Source organism: Tursiops truncatus, chromosome 14 (assembly GCF_011762595.2).
Source record: "Tursiops truncatus isolate mTurTru1 chromosome 14, mTurTru1.mat.Y, whole genome shotgun sequence".
Classification (NCBI taxonomy): Eukaryota; Metazoa; Chordata; class Mammalia; order Artiodactyla; family Delphinidae; genus Tursiops; species Tursiops truncatus.
The window spans coordinates 766,106-784,506 of NC_047047.1; the positions used below are offsets into that span (position 1 = coordinate 766,106).

Genomic DNA, 18,401 nt, shown 5'->3' on the forward strand with positions numbered 1-18,401 from the left:
CCTTAAACCCGACTTTGCCCAAATTAACCCCACGTTGGTGATGCGAATACGACTCCCCTTACTACTGATCCTATTGTAGCAGAACATACATGCTTCAGCTCGTTTGTTCCCTAAGTTTTAGGGGAGGAAGTATGGTTCTGACACCAATTCCCACGTGTGTTTTTTCCGACCACCACCAAGCAGTTCTTCAACGCCAGCTGGGTGTTCTGCGATACAGCTCAGTTCTGACAGCGTCTGCCTGTCAGGAGATGGCGTCAGACCCCACGGGTTAAGGGCTCAGTCCTACAGGACTGCCCCCACCCCCCGCTGAGACTCTAATCACCTGTCCAGGTTGTCACCTGTGCTGCTGTACCAGCGGCTACACACTGGAGGTTCCCATCACTCCCGCCTCGGGGTGGGTTATTCTGCTAGAGGGGCTCACAGAGAGTTGACCTGCTAAATCAGCAGCTTATTACAGAAGCATGCAGCTCAGGAAGAGCCAGGCGGAGAAGGGGCACGGGGCAAGGCCTGGTGAGGGGCGTGGAGCTCCCCTGCCCGATCCGAGTGCCATGCTCCCCAACCTTCCTGTGTTCACCAACCCGTTAGCTCTCCGAACCCTGTCCCTTTGGGCTTTCACAGAGGCTTCATCACACAGGTTGATTGATTAAATCATTGGCCTTTGGTGATTGAACTGAGTCTCCAGCCAGCTCTTCCCCTCCCCAGAGGTCAGGGGTGGGGCTGAAAGTTCCAACCCTCTAATTACCCTTAGGTGACTTAGGGCTTTCCAAAAGTCACCTCGTTAACATAACAAAAGGCACCTTTGCTGTAGGAAATTCCGAGGTTTTTAGGAGCTCTGTGCCAGGAAGAGGATGAAGATCAAGTATATATACGTATATATATTCCTTATTATAAATCACAACATCACAATAGGTATGATCATTGACCCCATTTTCCAGATGAGGAGACTGAGGCCAGAGAGTGAGGCAAATTAGCACAGGCTGCACATATGGTAACTGGCAGGGCCAGGCTCAACCCTGTGCTGTGACTTCAGAGCTGGTCCAGGACGTCGGGTCACCAGCACCCTCCCTTCACTCAGTCCTGAAGATAAGCACAGGGACGCTTTTCAGTTAAGGGTTATGTTACCGAACTGAACTTGGGTCCACACCCCTGCTGCACAGCAAAGCCAATCTGCTGACACCGGGTTGTGGTGAAGGAAAGTACAGCATTTATTGCAGGGCACCAAATAAGGAGAACACGGCAGCTCATCCTTAAAAGACCCAAACTCCCCGATGATTTTCAGGGAAGGGCTTTTAAAGGCAGCATTTGGGGTGAGGACTGCAACATTTGCAGCTCATGGACTTTCTTCTGATTGGTTGGTGGTGAGGTAACAGGTTGATGTTTTGGGAATCTTAACCACCAGCCGTCTGATTCCAACCAGTCTGGGGTCTACGTGCTTGTGGTCGCATGTAGTCACTGTCCTCCACCTGGGCGGGGTCCCTCGTTTCTAAGGGAAGAATTTAAAGAAATGAGAAAAGGGATGATTGACAAAGACACCAAGGAAGTGACGGGTGGGTGGGAGCTGAGGCCTAGCTGCCACTGGTGTTAAACCACCACGTCAGCTTCCTCTGCTGAGGCCTCGGGAGGTCCCTCTCTCCCGGCGGAGGCTCGGGGGTCCTGGGAACCGCCTCCTGCCCTTCGTCCTGCCCGCCCCCCACAAATGGCTCTGCTGGACCCTCCGTTTCTGTAGCTGCTCAGCCTGAGCCTGTCTTGGGGTGACAAGTGAGGGGAAGGAATCTTTCCTGCAGCCAAAAGGAAGGCTGAGAAGTCCTTTGGCCGCCCCAGCTCTGCGGGCTGCCCGCCTGGGCCCTGATCTGCCGTCAGTTTTCCTGTCTGCTCTTTCCAAAACGACTTCCAGCAAAAGCAGGGACCCCGTTTCGGGGTGACACCCTGGGCAGAGAGCCTGGGTCCGGCTTCCTGGGTGGTCTGGGTCCTGCCGTGGAGGCCCCGCCATGTTCCCTGGAGGACACGCTTTGTGAGGGCCTTATTCTGTGGAGGTGGCTGGCCAGGACCCCCTGCAGGGAGGGACGCACCCCAAGTGAACCCCCCAGGAAGGGGGTGCCCTTCGTGCTGGAAGGCCACCCTGGCACCAGGGACAGTGTCTCCAGGAAAGTTTGGGATGAGGGGCAGAAAAGTAATTTTCCTCCCTCATATCTTGGAGAAAAATGTTTTTCCCGTATGAGCAGAAGCAAGCGGCAGGCGCTCTCCCCTCCTCGCCTCCGGCTCTGTTCTCCTCCAGGGGAAGGACCCGGTACTCACCGGGACCCCAGCGGGGGGGGCTCACCGACCTTCACCTCTGCTCCTGTGTGTTGGCCCTGACAACGCCCTTCTGCAGGCTCTTCCTCCAGGGGCTTCTCGAGTCCTGAAGCCCCAGACCTGTACCCGTAGGAGGAGCGGCTCCTGCTCTGGTCCTGCCCCTTAGTTCCCTTGAAATAGGACCTGCTTAAGGTGGGTCTGGATGGGGCTGCACCTCAGGGCTCAGATGGAAGCAGGAGGTGAAGGAAGAGGCCAGTGAGAGCCCCGGTCGTTGCCTCCCCTCCGTCTTCCCGGAGCTTGGTCTTCGGTTCCCGGAACCCGGCCTGTGGCTGCCTATTTCCTGGCCCCGGCAACCACTTTGGAATTTAATATTCATCACCTCTTAGGCGCACACCCAGAACTTAAATCATGGTTCTCTGAATGTGTGTTTAATTGTGAATCACAGATAAAACTTTTAATAGTTGTATTGCTTCTGCTACCCATGTTCAAATGCCTTAGGATTTCTAACTGGACCAGCCAAAGGGAAGGATGGTGGATTCCCTAGGGGGAAGTGACCGAAGAAGGCTGGACTGCTATTCACGTCTGGACCACAGTTGAAAATGGTGGGTGGGTTTGTGAGTCCAGTGGAGTGAAATACAGGGTAGAGTCACTTAGATAGTTGAGCACTAGATCACTGTGGAGATTTTTGTCTGAACTCTATAGGTAGATAGATGGTCCTTATTTATCCGTCCATGAGTCCATCCGTGCATGCATCCATCCATGGTCCAAAACAGAGTTACTGGGCACCTGCCCTGTGCTAGGCTCTGCCAAAGGGGTGGTGTTGTGGGATGAATCTTCCCATCTAGTACAGATAATAACAGAATAGCCAACGAGGTTAGAGCAGGTGCTGTGCTATGATGAGAATAAGGAGAGTTAGCGATGGATGCCGTGGGACACTGGCTGAGGAACCGACAGTCATGGACACGCTCCCCAAGGGAGTGGATTGGACCAGAAGGAGCCAGGCTGGCTTAAAGCCTTGGCAGCGGGATTCCGGGCAGAAAGGGCTACAGGTCCTCAGACCCAGGGCTGGACCAGCTCCTGGAACCAATAGGAGCCCGAGCCTCCCGGTGAGGCAAGGTCAGAAAGGTGGGTGGAGTCACGTCACGCCGCTTTGGGCCTGGAGGGGAATTTGGCTTTTGTTCTAAATCAAAACGGCCCCTTTGGGGCGCTTGCATCCCCTGTTCACAGTCAGGGGGCAGAGAGCATGCTGGCTGCTGCTGGAAAATGGTTCGCCAGGGATAGGGATGTCAACAGCAAGAGTGGCACAGAAACTCTTCTGCACCCAAATCATCGCTCACTGGAATTTATTCAGCCTTGGAGTAACGCTAAAAAGGCGAGTGCTTTGCAGACACGTTCTGGGTTGCAGGTTTTGGCAATGGTTGTGGGAGTGTGCACTGTGGCTGATACTGTTACACACCTGTGCTGTCCTCAGAGAAAGAACCAGTCCCGGTGCCCAGCTGCCTACCCCCCTGCACACCTGTTGCGGTGTCTTGGTTTACCTTTTGGAAACCTGCAGGGGGCATTCATTTCTTTCCACAATGGACGTGTTTGCAGGCAAGGCCTGACTCACGGCTCTGTTTCCCCGGGGGACTTAACACGATTTCATCATGGTGGAAATACGCTCAGCTGTGTGCAGCCATAAAAGGATTAGAGACTTGTTTACTGGGAGCAGGTGTGCCGGCCGAGGGGCGTGGGCTTGTCCGGACCACCCACCAGCTTCTTCCTTCCTTACCAAGTGAGGAGGAAAAATGCAGTTCAGTGAAATTCACCTCTCAGAAAGGACAGGACTATAATTTTAGGTAAGTCTGTATTTGAAAACCAAACAAAACAGAACCAAAAATTTCTAAGGAGAAAAGTAAACTTTTCTGAGACATGGAGTCCCAGCCCCCAGAAATTTGCTCCCCCAGGGTTGAGTTCCTTGGTAGATTCTTTCATTTTTATTGAGGTTCCTGGGATGGGGGCCATGTCCTGTCTGTGTGTTCCAGTGCCTGTTATGTGTCCTAGTTTGGACAGCAGAGCTCAGTGGGCAGGTCCTGGAGGGGTTACAAAGCGACCTTGGGACTTTACAAAGGGCTTGTGTTCCTGACCAGTTAGGGAGCCTGGGGTGAGCCAAGGCACCTGGACCTGACTCTTGATCTGGAACTAGACCAGCCTTGGCTGGTTGACCTGTGATGGTGACACGCAGGAGCTCTATGGTCGGGGCTCCCAGACCAGCTCTGAGCTCCCTCCCCCTCAGGCAGGACCAGGAGCACAGGGTCTCTTCTGGGTGCTCAGGGTACTGGTCCCCCACTCTCACCCACCCTGGGCAGGCTCGGCGGGAACCGAGTCAGCCCCAAACACTCCAGAAATAAACTCAGACACATTTGTTAAAGGTCATCTTTAGCAGAAACTGTTTCCTCTGCCTGCACCACCCCCCAACTTAGTTTCTGGCTAAGACCTTGGAATGGGCTGAATCATGTCCTGGCAAATTCGTGTGTTGTAGTCGTAACCCTCAGCACCTCAGAATGTGACTGTGTTTGGAGATGGGGCCTTTGGTTAGTTCAGATTAAGCCATTAGGACGGGTCCTAATCCCATCTGACTGGTGTCCTTGTAAGGAGAGGGGATTAGGGCAGAGACGCACACAGAGGGGTGACCACGTGAGGACGCAGCCAGAAGGTGGCTACCTGCAAGCCAATGAGAGAGGCCTCAGGAGAAAGCAACCTGTCCTCACCTGGATCTTGGGTTTCTAACCTCTAGGGCTGTGAGAAAATAAATTTCTGTCGTCTAAGTCATTCAGTCTGCGTATTTTGTATGGCAGTCTGAGCAGCCTAGCACAGATGGGTTTGTTCATCAAGACTCAGCTGAAACGTCCCTGTCTTTGGAAGCCTTCCGTGACCTGGCCCCTGACCCGGGCTGCCCTGTGCCCCCTCCTTGGGTGACTGTGTCATTGATCACCCAGTCCAATGAGAGGGGCTGCTTTGAATAATTCCCACAGCACAGCGGATGTAAGCTTATCTCCCGGGAAAACTGGTGTGTAGGTCCTACCTCTCCCTCTGTGCCCCCAGGACACCTTGCCGTTTCCTCTGTGATGTCACGTAGCACATTGTCAATAAATCTGGTGAACATCTCTCCCCACCAGTAAGGCCACAAGCCCCTCCTGAGCGGGCCTGGGCCCTGTTGTCCGGGTGCCCTTCACTGGAACGGTGGCTGGGACATTCCAGACCCTCAACACATGTGCACTGAATGTATGAACACGTGATGTACAAACTCAATGACTCGACAGACTTAAGTTTTAAATCAGTAATCATGTTTATTTGTTTTTTAAAAAAATCTCCAAAGCATAGAAAGAAGGCAAAAGTGGACACAGTTCCGTGGTTTGATGAACTTGTTAGCATTAATTGAAAACTGAAAGTGAAACAGGAGGGAAGGGAGCAGGGCACAGCTTTTAAAAGAATGACGTAGCCCAAGGACACGACATAAACTGATAAGAACCAAATAGGTCAAGATGGCAGACGACCTTCACTAGACCTTGAGCCTCAGTATACGCTCATTGTAATACATCAGCACACTAAATGACCAGCCCACGGGTGCCATGACAGTTCTGAGACCTACCATAAAGGCCAAAAAGTGGGCAGTGGCCCAATTCCTGGAAACCCCCACCCCTTTCCCAGAACAGCTGGAATACTCCTCCCATTTAGAAGCCTATGAAATTTCCCACTCCTATAAAAACTGACAACACCGGGGCTTCCCTGGTGGCGCAGTGGTTGAGAGTCCGCCTGCCGATGCAGGGGACACGGGTTCGTGCCCCGGTCCGGGAGGATCCCACATGCCGCGGAGCGGCTGGGCCCGTGAGCCATGGCCGCTGAGCCTGCGCGTCCGGAGCCTGTGCTCCGCAACGGGAGAGGCCGCAACAGTGAGAGGCCCACGTACCGCAAAAAAAAAAAAAAAAAAAAAAGAATCATAAAGATCAGGAAACAGAACGTGACGAGTGGACACCCAGGAGTGCCCCTCCCTCCTCAGAGCGTCCCCCCCTCCGTGAGGTAGCTGTTCTCCCGATTTTGTGACAGTGATCTTGTCCTCATAGTTTATGCCCAAGCACGCATCCCTAAATAACGCAGCCCAGCTTCGCCCAGGTCCAGACTCTGCACGTGGGTGGACCGTGCGGGCTGCTTTGTTGCTTTTGGTGGCTCAGCACTGTGTCCATGAGATTCTTTCATCTTGTGCATATAGTTTGTTTAAAAAATATTTTTTATAGTTTTACTAACTTTAAACACAATGTACTCCATTGCTGTGGAATATTCCTTCCTAGGAGCGTGCATGGCTCACTTCTGCATCCGCTTGTGATGGTCTTCAGGTGCTTTCAGGTTTGGCTCCTGTGGCTGCGGAGTCCATGTCCGTGTGTCCTGGTGCAGGGCTGGGTGGTTTGTGTTCAGCTGGGAGGAACACTGTGGGTCTGTGTGCATGGAGTGCGCTCTCCGAGGCCCGACTGTTTCAGAAGTGGTTGTACCGCCCGCTGCGCACCAGGCTTTCCATTGCTCCACGTCCTGCTGATATTTCATACTGTGTCTTCGTGTCTGCCATTCCGGTAGGTGTGTGCACAGTAGTTTTCTTATGGTTTTAACCCCTCGGTTGTTAGTGAAGTTGTGCATCTTGTCACATTCATGGACTATTTCTTGTTTTTTAAAAAGTTTTAAAAAGTGTGGTCAAATACACATAAAATTTACTATCTTAACCGTTTTTAAGTGCACATTTCAGGGTCAAGAAGTAATTTGCACTGTTGTGCAAACCTGACCGCCATCGTCCTCCAGAACTTTTTCATCTTGCAAAACTGAAAACAGTCCCCATTAAACACTCAGTCCCCATTGTCCCTCCCTCAGCCCCTGGCACCCACCACCCTACTTTCTGTCTCTATGGTTCTGACTGCTCTAGGGGCCTTGTATGAGTGGATCAAGCACTGTTTGTTTTTTTGTGTCTGGCTTACATCACTGAGCATAATGCCCTCAAGGGTCATCCCTGCGGCAGCCTGCGTCAGAACTGCCTTCTGTTTAGGCCGAATAACATTTCCTTGTACGGATGGACCATGTTTTGCTTCTCCATTCATCCGTCAATGGACACATGTAATATTTACATTCATTTCTCATGTCTTACGATATTTGTGGAATAACTTCAGAAAGTCCTATGAATCAAAAGTCATTTACCAGTAACTTTTTTCTTAAACTTTTTATTTTGAAAAACATCAAAGCTAAGAAAAGGTAACAACACATGTGAGCTTCACTTGTGTTCAGGAATTAAAGCTTTATGGTATTCACTTTATTCCCTGTGTGTGTGCTATGTGTGTGCGTGTGCCTGCTTGCATACCATATATATGTGCTGTGTATGTGCATAGATGTGTGTTTGCACACGTTAGTGTGTGCATGGGCATATGCGTGCATGTTCATATGCTAGTGTGTGAATATACTTGTGCTGTGCACGTGCATATGTTTGTGTGTGTGCTGTGCCTGCCTGTGTGCACACCTGTGTTTGCTGGAACCACTTGCAAGTTGGCTGCAGGCTGAATTGTGCCCCAGATACGTCCACGCGCACGTGCTCTAACAATCCTGTGTGGCCACGCAAAGGTCACAGATCTCAGGGATTTAAATGGATGGAGCAGGATGTCCTGACACAGTCTGTCTTCCAATGACTGTCACTGTCTCAGTAACATCCTTCACACCTTCTTTAAGCCCCATTCAGGGCTTAGACCTTAGACCTTTTAGACCCCCATTACATTCAGTCACCTGCCCCAGGTCCCCTAAAACTACAATGTCACAATGGGAGAGCCCGACCAGGGCCTGGGGCTGTCCCTCCTGTTGGCCTGGCCTCCAGGCCCTGCACTTGGCTCCTGTGTTCCCATCTCTCAGCCAGGTCCCAACTTGGTTGGGGCCGCCACTCCTCACAGGGTCCCATCGCCCAGTCAAGGGGGTTCATTCTCCCAAACTCAGCATCAGGAGTGGGGGGGGGTGACAGCCCCCCCCGTGTCTCCTTCATGTGAGACCCTGTGCTTTTGAAAGAGCAGGTGCCCTGCCCTCGGGGGTGGGGGGCTGGGGGGTGACATGGGGCCCACGATGGGCAGGTGGGTCCCCGGGTGGGGCAAGCCAGTGTGCGGCAAGCCAGCGTGCAAGGAGTTCCGCGGTGGGTTCTTCTCTCCAACGGCTTTTGTGCCCCTACCTCTCCCCATGCCTCCCCTCGAAGACAGCGCGGTGCCCCGGACGGGAGCCATGGGAGCCGTCAGCCACCGCCCCCTCTACACGCACACGCAACGCACGCACGTACACGCAACGCACGCAACGCAACGCGCACGCACACGCAGCGCACGCACGCACGCTGCAGGGAAGCAGGGCCGAGTGCCGCGCCCTCAGCGGCCCTGAGCGCCTCGCCCGGAATCGGCCGGCGGAATGGACAAACAGGCTCTCCCGGCCCGGACCACGCAGGACTGTCCTGCCTGGGCTTCCAGTGCGGCCGCCTCTTTCTGGAAGCTTGGGACGCTGGAATCAGGCCACTTCCTGTCTGTCCTTGGAGGAGACTGGGCTGCACTACAAGAAGCTCCGGGCTCACCCCTGGATCCGGACTATCACGTGGCCAGAGAAATTGGTAACATTTTTGTTTTGCCTTTTGAAATGTTTAATGACAAGGATTTTGTTCAGTTTCCTGATGTGGGTGTCCAAAGATGAGAGACCCCATGTGTGTGACCTGTGCCTCCTGGGAGATAAGCCCTAAGCTAGTTTAAACCTGACCAGGTTCTGTCTACACGGTAGATTTGGACCTCTCCATGTCGTGTCTACTGATTATGTTTAGAGCTGACCATGTGCTGTCTATAATGAGAACAATTAGACCTGTGTTCTGTGTACCTAGGACTATGGGGACCAGGGTAGAGACCCAGCCAGACCTGAGTCCTGGAGCTTCAAGGGGGACGTGGAGACCTTGATAGAGACCCGGCCTGGCCTCAGTCCTGGGAACTTCAGGGGGGGAACATGGGCACCTGGGTAGAGACCCGGCCTGGCCTCAGTCCTGGGAGCCTCAGGGGGCATGTGGAGACCTGGGTAGAGACCCGGCCTGGCCTCAGTACTGGAAAACTCCGTGCCTGCATCTGAAGGTCAGTGCTTAGATGTCTGGGACTGGAGCTGAGGTGGGCTCTGGGTAGCAGCGCTCTGCCCCGAGTGTGGTTACCTGACCCTCCCAGCATCCAGTGCTATGGTCGGGGCCTTAGTCTTTACCCCGCGAGGTTCCCCTTCCCTGGGGCTCGTGGAGACTCCTCTGGTGGGCTACCTGGATATTATCCCAATTTATCCCATTTGGATATTATCCCAATTATCCCAGTCAGTGCATGGCAAGTAGGCAGGCAGGTTTACCTGGTGAACTGATTGCAGGGCACAGCGGATCTGGGTTTAAGGCCGATGGGCAACAGCTGAGGCTGCTGCTGAGCTCTCCTTCCAGTCTCCCGTCCCTACTCAGCAGCGTCCAGAGCTGCCCCTCGGCTTTCAGCCCTGCTGTCCTGTGAGTTATCTCAACAAGTATGTGAGACAAGAAGGGACTGAGCCTGCTAGAACCAAGTAGTGTGTTCACCTCTAGCGTGAAAGCTTTAAACACAGGTAAAATCACACAGAACCAAAGGGAAAGAGGAGGACTTCTCTGGGACAAGTGTGGGGAGAGGAGACCCACCTGCCACTTTTTCCCATCCCAGAAGGTCCCAGGAACCCAGATTGTTTCCATATTAGGGGAGCCACCAGCAGAGCCAGGGTATCCTGACCAAGGGGACGTGTGACCCCAGGTACAGGGTCTGGGGAGGTGGGTCACCCTGGTGAGTGTGGATGTGCGACCCCAGGTGCAGGGTCTGGGGAGGTGGGGTCACCCGGGGACTGTGGACATGTGACCCAGGTGGAGGGGTTTGGGTAGGAGGGGTGACCTGTTGAGAGAGAACGTGTGACTTTAGGTGCAGGGTCTGGGGAGGTGGGGTCACCCGGGGACTGTGGACATGTGACCCAGGTGGAGGGGTTTGGGTAGGAGGGGTGACCTGTTGAGAGAGAACGTGTGACTTTAGGTGCAGGGTCTGGGGAGGTGGGTCACCCTGGTGAGTGTGGACGTGCGACCCCAGGTGCAGGGTCTGGGGAGGTGGGGCCACCCTGGTGAGTGTGGACGTACGACCCCAGGTGCAGGGTCTGGGGAGGTGGGGCCACCCTGGTGAGTGTGGACGTACGACCCCAGGTGCAGGGTCTGGGGAGTTGTGGGTCACCCTGGTGAGTGTGGATGTGCAACCCCAGGTGCAGGGTCTGGGGAGGTGGGGTCACCCTGGTGAGTGTGGATGTGCGACCCCAGGTGCAGGGTCTGGGGAGGTGGGTCACCCTGGTGAGTGTGGATGTGCGACCCCAGGTGCAGGGTCTGGGGAGGTGGGGTCACCGTGGTGAGTGTGGACATGTGACCCCAGGTGCAGGGTCTGGGGAGGTGGGTCACCCTGGTGAGTGTGGATGTGTGACCCCAGGTGCAGGGTCTGGGGAGGTGGGTCACCCTGGTGAGTGTGGTTGTGCGACCCCAGGTGCAGGGTCTGGGGAGGTGGGTCACCCTGGTGAGTGTGGATGTGCGATCCCAGGTGCAGGGTCTGGCGATTGTGTGGGTCTCACCCCACCTGCATGGGTCGGGATCACGTGTACGGGGAGACCCCATATCTGCTCTGCCTGCAGCGTGTCCTGTCCCCTCTGAGGTTTCCAACATCTGCATTGAGGGTGTTGCCCTGATTAGCCTGTGGTTCCTTTTCCGCTCTTAATCGTGTCACATTCATGTGAGGTCAGGCATGTCTGAGTGGACTGCTGCTGTGTGTTCTGCTGAGTGAATACCCTTGGTACTATCTCATTAATATCATAGCATATCATATGTCTAATCTATGGGGGTCACCACTGTCTGGGTCCCCCTGGACAGAGGTCGGTGAGCACAGACCAGCCCCCCTAAGGATGGTCCCCCATTTGCCATGTGAGGGCGCCCGAGGTGGGGGACTGTGCTTGGGCCTCCGACATTTGTGATGAAGGGGAGTCAAAATGGAATCTCTATTAAAAGACATTATTTTAGGAATTTATTTTAAGTGAAATAAAACACACGTCACATCCCTTTACCATCGTCACCATGTTAAATGCACGTTTCTGAGGCATCAGATATTCTCACCTTCTCGTGGAGCCGTCGCCCCCATCCTTAGAACTTGTCATCTTGCAAAACCAGAATCCCACAACCATTGAAGTCTCACTCCCCGTTCCCTCCCACGGCCCCTGGCACTGACGTCCTCTTTGGTCCATGCGTTGTGGACTCCAGGGCCCCCTTTTGAGTGGAGTCCTGCAGTGTTTGCTGAAGGATCATTTTGGAAGAGTTGACTTTCGGTCTGAAGCTCTGCCTGTTTGCATTTAGGGAGAGGGTGTATGAGGAAGGGGGTGTATGAGGGACAGGGTGTCCAGAGTGCAGATGAGAGGTGCCTTTGGGACCCTCTGGTCCCATCTCTGGGCTGTGGCTCATCGCATCGTCACTGGCCCCGCTGGCACCGCTGGGGTGTTGTTGTCTGAGTGAGATTCCCCTGGTGCCCCTGCTCTCCTCCCCTCGTCCTGCTGGTTGGGGAGGGAACTGCTTGCTGGGTGGTCTGTGCTCCTGAGGCAGGAAGGACCCTGCAGCATGGACCTGCAGAGTGTGGGGTGTGGTCCCAAGAGCATGGGGCCCACATAGGACACAGCCCTGGGACCTCACAAGTGCTCTGGCTGCCTCATCACTGACAGGGAATGTTCCCAAGATCTCACTCAGGAGGGCGTGGTGGGCAGCCTGGGACCCCAGAGGCCCCGTTCCTATCCTGGAGCTCGGAGAGCATGTCCCCCGTGGATGTCTCAGCCATCTCCCTCTGTCCTGTCTCTGAATGCAGGAAAACGACCTCTCCTGACCATTGTCCACGATGGAGGCTTTGTCCTGTCGATGTTGGGATCCTTTAATCTAGGAGTTCTGACAGAGCAGCTGTTCTTTAGACCTAAAGAAGGAACAGCTCATGAGTATAAAACATTTTCAGATGAAACTAATATTTGATGACTATCTCTATACGACTCTATTAGGGCTGCTGACTACTATTAGTGATAATTCTCCCGGTGTTAGATGTGATGTGGGGAGCTGGCAGGCTCTCTGCGCTCTGAGTGCCTGTTCTTTCAGAGACACGACTCTGAACCCAGAAATACCTAGCTTAAATCTTGGTCTTGCAGTTCTCAAGTTGCATGCCTTTGTGAGTGTTGGAATCTGGAAAATGGAGCTGGTGGTAGTGGACATGGAGCCTGTAAGACCAGTGGGATTTGGGGGGGAGGGCTGGTAGCTGATACAAAGTACGTTCATGGGTCAACATCTGTCCCTACAGTAAAAGTGTGATGGGCCCACAAGACAAATCCTAAAAAGCCAGTGAACATGTCTCATACTATTCCCATAGAGCCGAAAGGCTCTTTTTGTCCTAAATAGTGTGCAGTGATATGTGAGATTATAACAAACGCTGGTAGGCCACAAATACAGACCTGAGGGTGACCAAAGAATCAAGATAGGTGCTGGTATGGGACTGGGTCTCCTCCTGAGGGTCGGAGAAAGTAGCGTTGGGATTTCTGTGTGTTAACAGTGTGGCAGTTCTGGCTGCTTGGACCGAGAGTGATAAGTATAGTGATACGGCTACAGTTGGGGCAGATCAAACAAATACTGGTGTTTGGTATTGGGATATGACTGCTGGTTTTGTATTAAAGACTATACTAATAAAAGTAATAATACCAAGAATTGAAGAGACACCTGCTAAATGTAAGGAGAAAACGGTTAGGTCGACAGAGGCTCCTGCATGGGCCAGACTGCAGGCTAGAGCTGAATACACGGTTCCACTGGTACCAGAACCAGCTTCTACTACTGGTGATACGAGCAGGAGCGAGAATGATGGGGGAAGTGGTCAAAAGTTTATATGATTTATTCAGGGAAATGCTCTATCAGGTCCCCCGGTTACTAGTGCCACAAGTCCGTATTCAAACCCTGCAGTCATAATGGGTACAACCAAATCTGCAACATAGTCATAACAGTCCTTGCACTTGTAATAAAGAAAGAAAATTATTACAGTGCAGGGACTGTATGACTGCGTTACAGGTTTGGGCATCTCCGAGTAGTGCTCCGGGTTAGCAGAGCTCAGCCGAGATTAATAGACTGAAGGTGGTTTGTGCTACCCCAGCTGAAGCACCAGAGAGTAAATATACAATGTGATATCTTTGTGATTTGTTGAAAATAATCCACCGTTTATGAACAGAGGTAAAAGGACTGAGCCAGCTTTAGACTGTAGATGTAAAGGCAGAGATTGAGCCCTCTTTTTGCCAAACCCTGTGGTGAATCGACAAATTGAATTGTAACTTCAGAGAAGCAGCTTCAGCTCTGCCGGCGCTTTTCCTGCCTTTTTTTCCCTTGATGGCAGAAGTAGATTGAAGCCAGTTGACTAGAGGATTTGCCTGTTAACTAAAATTTCCCGGGGCGGAAGCTCATCAACCTAGTAAGGATTTGCCTTAATTAAAATGTTTGATTTGCATTCAGTTGATATAGGATAGTCTTGTAACCCTTAATTCTGTGAATTCATTAAACTATGCTTCTCAGGGCTTTGAAAGCTCTTGGTCTAAGCTACCCTAAGTTCCTAGTCTGGCACTGATAGAATGGGTGTTAAGGGTACTAGTCATGTGGCTGTCAGGATTAGTAATGATAAGAAGGTTGTTTTGTATGTTCAAATTGTTGTTTTACTTTTGTGCTGTTTAATGAAGGGAACATAGTGATGTGGAGTATGTTAGCTGCAAGTAGAGATATATGCCGAGGACTGCTGTGGTGCCTGTTAGTGTTGTAGAATGATGTTATCATTTTTGTTATCTCTTGGATAGTTATTCATTTGGGTAAAAACCCTGATAGTGATGGGCGATGTCCTAATGATACTATAATGGTGAGGAGAAGGATTGTGATGGGAGGTGTTTTATCTCATGTGTGTGATAATGATACTCTTGTAGTACATGATCTGGGCATAAATAAGAAGAGAGTGTTGTTATGATATAAATTCGTATGTTTAGGATTGTTATAATTGGAATGTACTTTATAATAGCTGTCATTCATCCTATATGGGCAATTGATGAGGAGGGTGTAATTTTTTCCAGGTGAGTATGGCTAAGTCTGCCTCAGCCTCCAGCTATGATTTATAATATCACTATGATTAATAGTATATTTAGCATGATGGATGGTGACATGTGGTATAAAACTAATAGGGGTGCAGTTTTGTCAGGCTGATAGCATCAGGCCTGCTGTTCATGGGATGCCTTGTGTGACTTCAGACACTCAGAAGTGAAATGGGGAAAGTCCTACTTTTGTGACAAGGGCGATTGTCATGAGGGTGGATGCTGCTGGCTTAAAGATTTTTGTAATTCACTGTGTTCCTTGACCAGAGGATATTAGATTAATGATAATAGCCATTGTAAGTAGCGTTGATGTGGTGGATTGTTCTAGGAAATATTTGTTGGATGCTTCTGTAACTTATGGGTTCATGTTTTTATTCGAATGGGGATACCATTAACCAATGTGAGCTTGTTACTAAAAGTATGTTTCCTGAGATAATGGTCCATAGAATGATAGTAAAAACAATAGGGTTTATTAGCATTGGAAGGATATACAACAATATTTTGGGGGTATGGGCCTGAAGCTTACTTAGAGAACCTTACTATAGCATGTGGTGTAATTTGGTTGCATGGAGAACATACAATTCTCAGGAGTGAGTTCAGTTCCAGGAATACAAGCGTTTAAACCTCTGTCATTTTCTCTATCAGAGTAACTCTTTTGTCAGACATATTTCTTAAGTTTGTGGTGGGTTGCCTGATGTGATGACAGGTAATGTGATTAGCGCTCCGATATACATAGGGCTAATGTTAGTAGTAAAAATTTTTTAATAAGAGATGTATAAGTGGATCATATCAAAATTGTGGGTAGGATGCTCGAATTCGTAGAAAGGAGATTGTTAGATGTGTTTTAATGATGACATGGGCTGTATATAATTCTGGCATGAAGGTGTTGTGAAATGCTCCTAAAAATAGATTGCTGTGAAAATGTTTATTATAATGATATTGACATATTCTCTAGGAAGGACGGGGTGAATGAGCCTGCTACATTTTCTACACAGAAGCCAAATACAGTTCTACTTCTGTTAAATCAAATGGGGCTCTGTTAGATTTCTGCTAGTATAGAGATAATCAGATTTTGGGTAGGGGTCAGGAGAAAATTAGTCATAGGTGTTCTTGTGCAGTGGTTACTGTTGAAAGTGTAAATGATCCAATTATCAGCAGGACTGGTAAGAGAATAACTGCTAATGTTACTTCATATGAGATCGTGTGTGCTACTACCCGTAGATCTCCAATGAGTATTTTGAATGTGACGCTCATCCAGATCTGAGGGTGTAATAAATGGCTGGGTGTGATATGGCTAATATAAGCAGTATGCCTACATTTATATTAATTAGTGGATAACATATGGGAAGAGGAATTCATGTTGTGAGAGCCAGGGCTAAGGTTAGCACTGGTGCAATAATATATAAATTGATGATGTTGATGGTCATAGTGGTTCTTTAATAAATAATTGACTGCATCAGCAATGGGTTGTACTAATCCATAGGGACTGATGATGCTTGGCCCTTTCTGGATTTGTATATAGCCTAGGATTTTCCATTCAGTTAATATGAGGAATGGTATGGTGAGTAAAATTGTGTAATTTGTGAAAAAATGTAGATTATAAACATATTCTTAGGAAAGGGACTTGAACCAGTGCAGATAAAGGTTTTAGTTTTACGTAATTACTGGGCTCTGCCACCCTAACAAACCCTGTTCTACAGTAGGGTATGTATAAATTAATTGGATGCAGATTATATCATCATTTAGTTTGAAGACATTTTGTATAGTAAGCCATATTTCTCTTGTCCTTTCATACTGGGAGAAGTCTACATATAATAGACAGAAACCAATGGGATGACTCCAGTCTGAGCTCAGATCAGGTAGGACTTCAATCGTTGAACAACAAACCATTAATAGCAGTCACACCATTGAAATGTCCTGATCTAGCATCAAGTCATAACCCCTATTGTTGGTATGAACTCTAGAATACGATTACACTGTTATCCCTAGTGTAATTTAATCACTGAGGTGGTTTTATTCTCCAAGGTCATCCCAACCAAAATTGCTAATTCATTGAAAGCTACATTGTCCCTTAGAGTTCAGTGGTTTACTTTTTTTTTTTGATTAATTAATTAATTAAAGCTCCATTGGGTCTTCTCATATTATTCTTGCCTCTTCACGGGAAGGTCAATTTCACTGATTAACAGAGACAGTAAAACACTTATTTGACCAGTCATACAAGTCCTGTGTTCTGTATACATCTATTATGTTTACTTATCTGAAGTGTCATTCAGGTCAGTGTTTTCTCATTAATTTACTGTCTGGATGATCTATTCATTGTTTACAAGTGGGGTATTGAAGTGCTTTACTATTACTTTATTGCTTTTTCTCCATGCAGTTTATATTTGCTTTAATTATTTACATACTCTGGTATTGGGTCCATGTATATTTATACTTAAAATTGTCTCTTGATAATTTGACCCCTTTATCACTGTATATTAACATTCTTTGTCTCTTGTGCCTGATTTTGATTGAAAATATGTATTATCAGATACAAGTATAGTTACTCCTACTCTCTCTCGGCTGCCATTTCATGGAATATCTTTTTAAATCCTCTCACTTTAACCTATATATGCCCTTAAAATTAAAGTGAGCCTCTTGTAGACAGCATATTTGTAGGTTCTTTATAAAAATTAATTCAACCATTTTGTGTTATTTAATTTGAGAATTTAGTCCGTTAAAGTTTAACTTAATCATTGATAAGGACTAAAAATTACCCTTTCATTGTTTTCTGTTTTTTTACTGCTGTTGTTGTAGTTACTTTGTATTTTTTTAATGTTGTATGAATTCATTCTTTACCTTCTCTGTAACTACAATAGATTAACATTCTTGGTGCTGAAAAAAATAAAAGCATATTCAAGTGATAGGGTTTGAAAAGTGTTCGCAGTGGGAAGGAAACCACTGTAACAACATAGACAGAACCCTTTGGAAGGATTCCTCGTCTTTGTATTTTTGCTGTTTCGGAATCTGTAGTAGAGATTAGTGCGCTACATGATGTTCTCCCAGCCTGGCAAGTTCTAAATGGACTGTCTTATTAGGGAGAAGCGCATGGAAAGAAGGTTAGTGAGTCAAACTCCCCTGCCCTCTGTCAGCAGTGGGTGTAAAAGGATTTAGCTGAATGCCTTCATTCTTTTTTGTTTTTTAATAAATTTTATTTACGTATTTATTTTTGGCTGCGTTGGGTCTTCATTGCTGCGTGCGGGCGTTCAGTCGAGAACTTGTGAAGATCCATGAAAAATCTGGACTGCATAGGTGGTCCCTGGGGCCTCCAGGTTAAGAAGTGCTGCCACACGGGTTTCAGAAATTGAGAAAGGAAAAGTGGATGGAGTAGTGGGGTGGCATAGAGAGGGGTGAGTGCCCTGGGGAAACTTGAGAGAGAAGTAACCTCCGCCCCAAAGCCCTGTCCCTGCGGCTGATCCATCGGCGCCATGCGATGTCAGTGCCTTTTGTGAGGAGATGGCTCTGCTTCTTTACTCCTGTGCTCAACACGGTGCCAAACCAAACCCTCACCTCATGCTGATTCCCAAGGATTTTAAAAGCGCTGTTCATGGCTGACTTGGTTTTTGGTTCCCTAAACAGTAGTTTTGAGCTGTCCAAGCTATTTAAAAGTATTCTCCTTAATTAAGATGAAACTCTACTCTTTTGAAAAACCAACATGAATTCAGAGAAAATATGCTTTTTGTCCCATTCCTTCAATCTAGTGCACCCTTGTGGATACAAGAGTGCATACACCAGACACCTCTGACTCTGGCCCAAATTGGGTCCCTTAACAGAGGGGACATAGGTCTGCCGTCAGTATCTGATTGTGAACTTATAGCCTGATCGGGTGACACAGTGGCCAG

The 18,401-nt window shown here is 49.3% G+C and overlaps 1 long non-coding RNA gene across 4 annotated transcripts in view; it reads left to right on the forward strand.

The window, feature by feature from the left end:
- LOC109549324 (uncharacterized) overlaps positions 1 to 18,401 on the forward strand; it is a 401,131-nt gene that overhangs the window by 38,015 nt on the left and 344,715 nt on the right. The window lies entirely within an intron of this gene.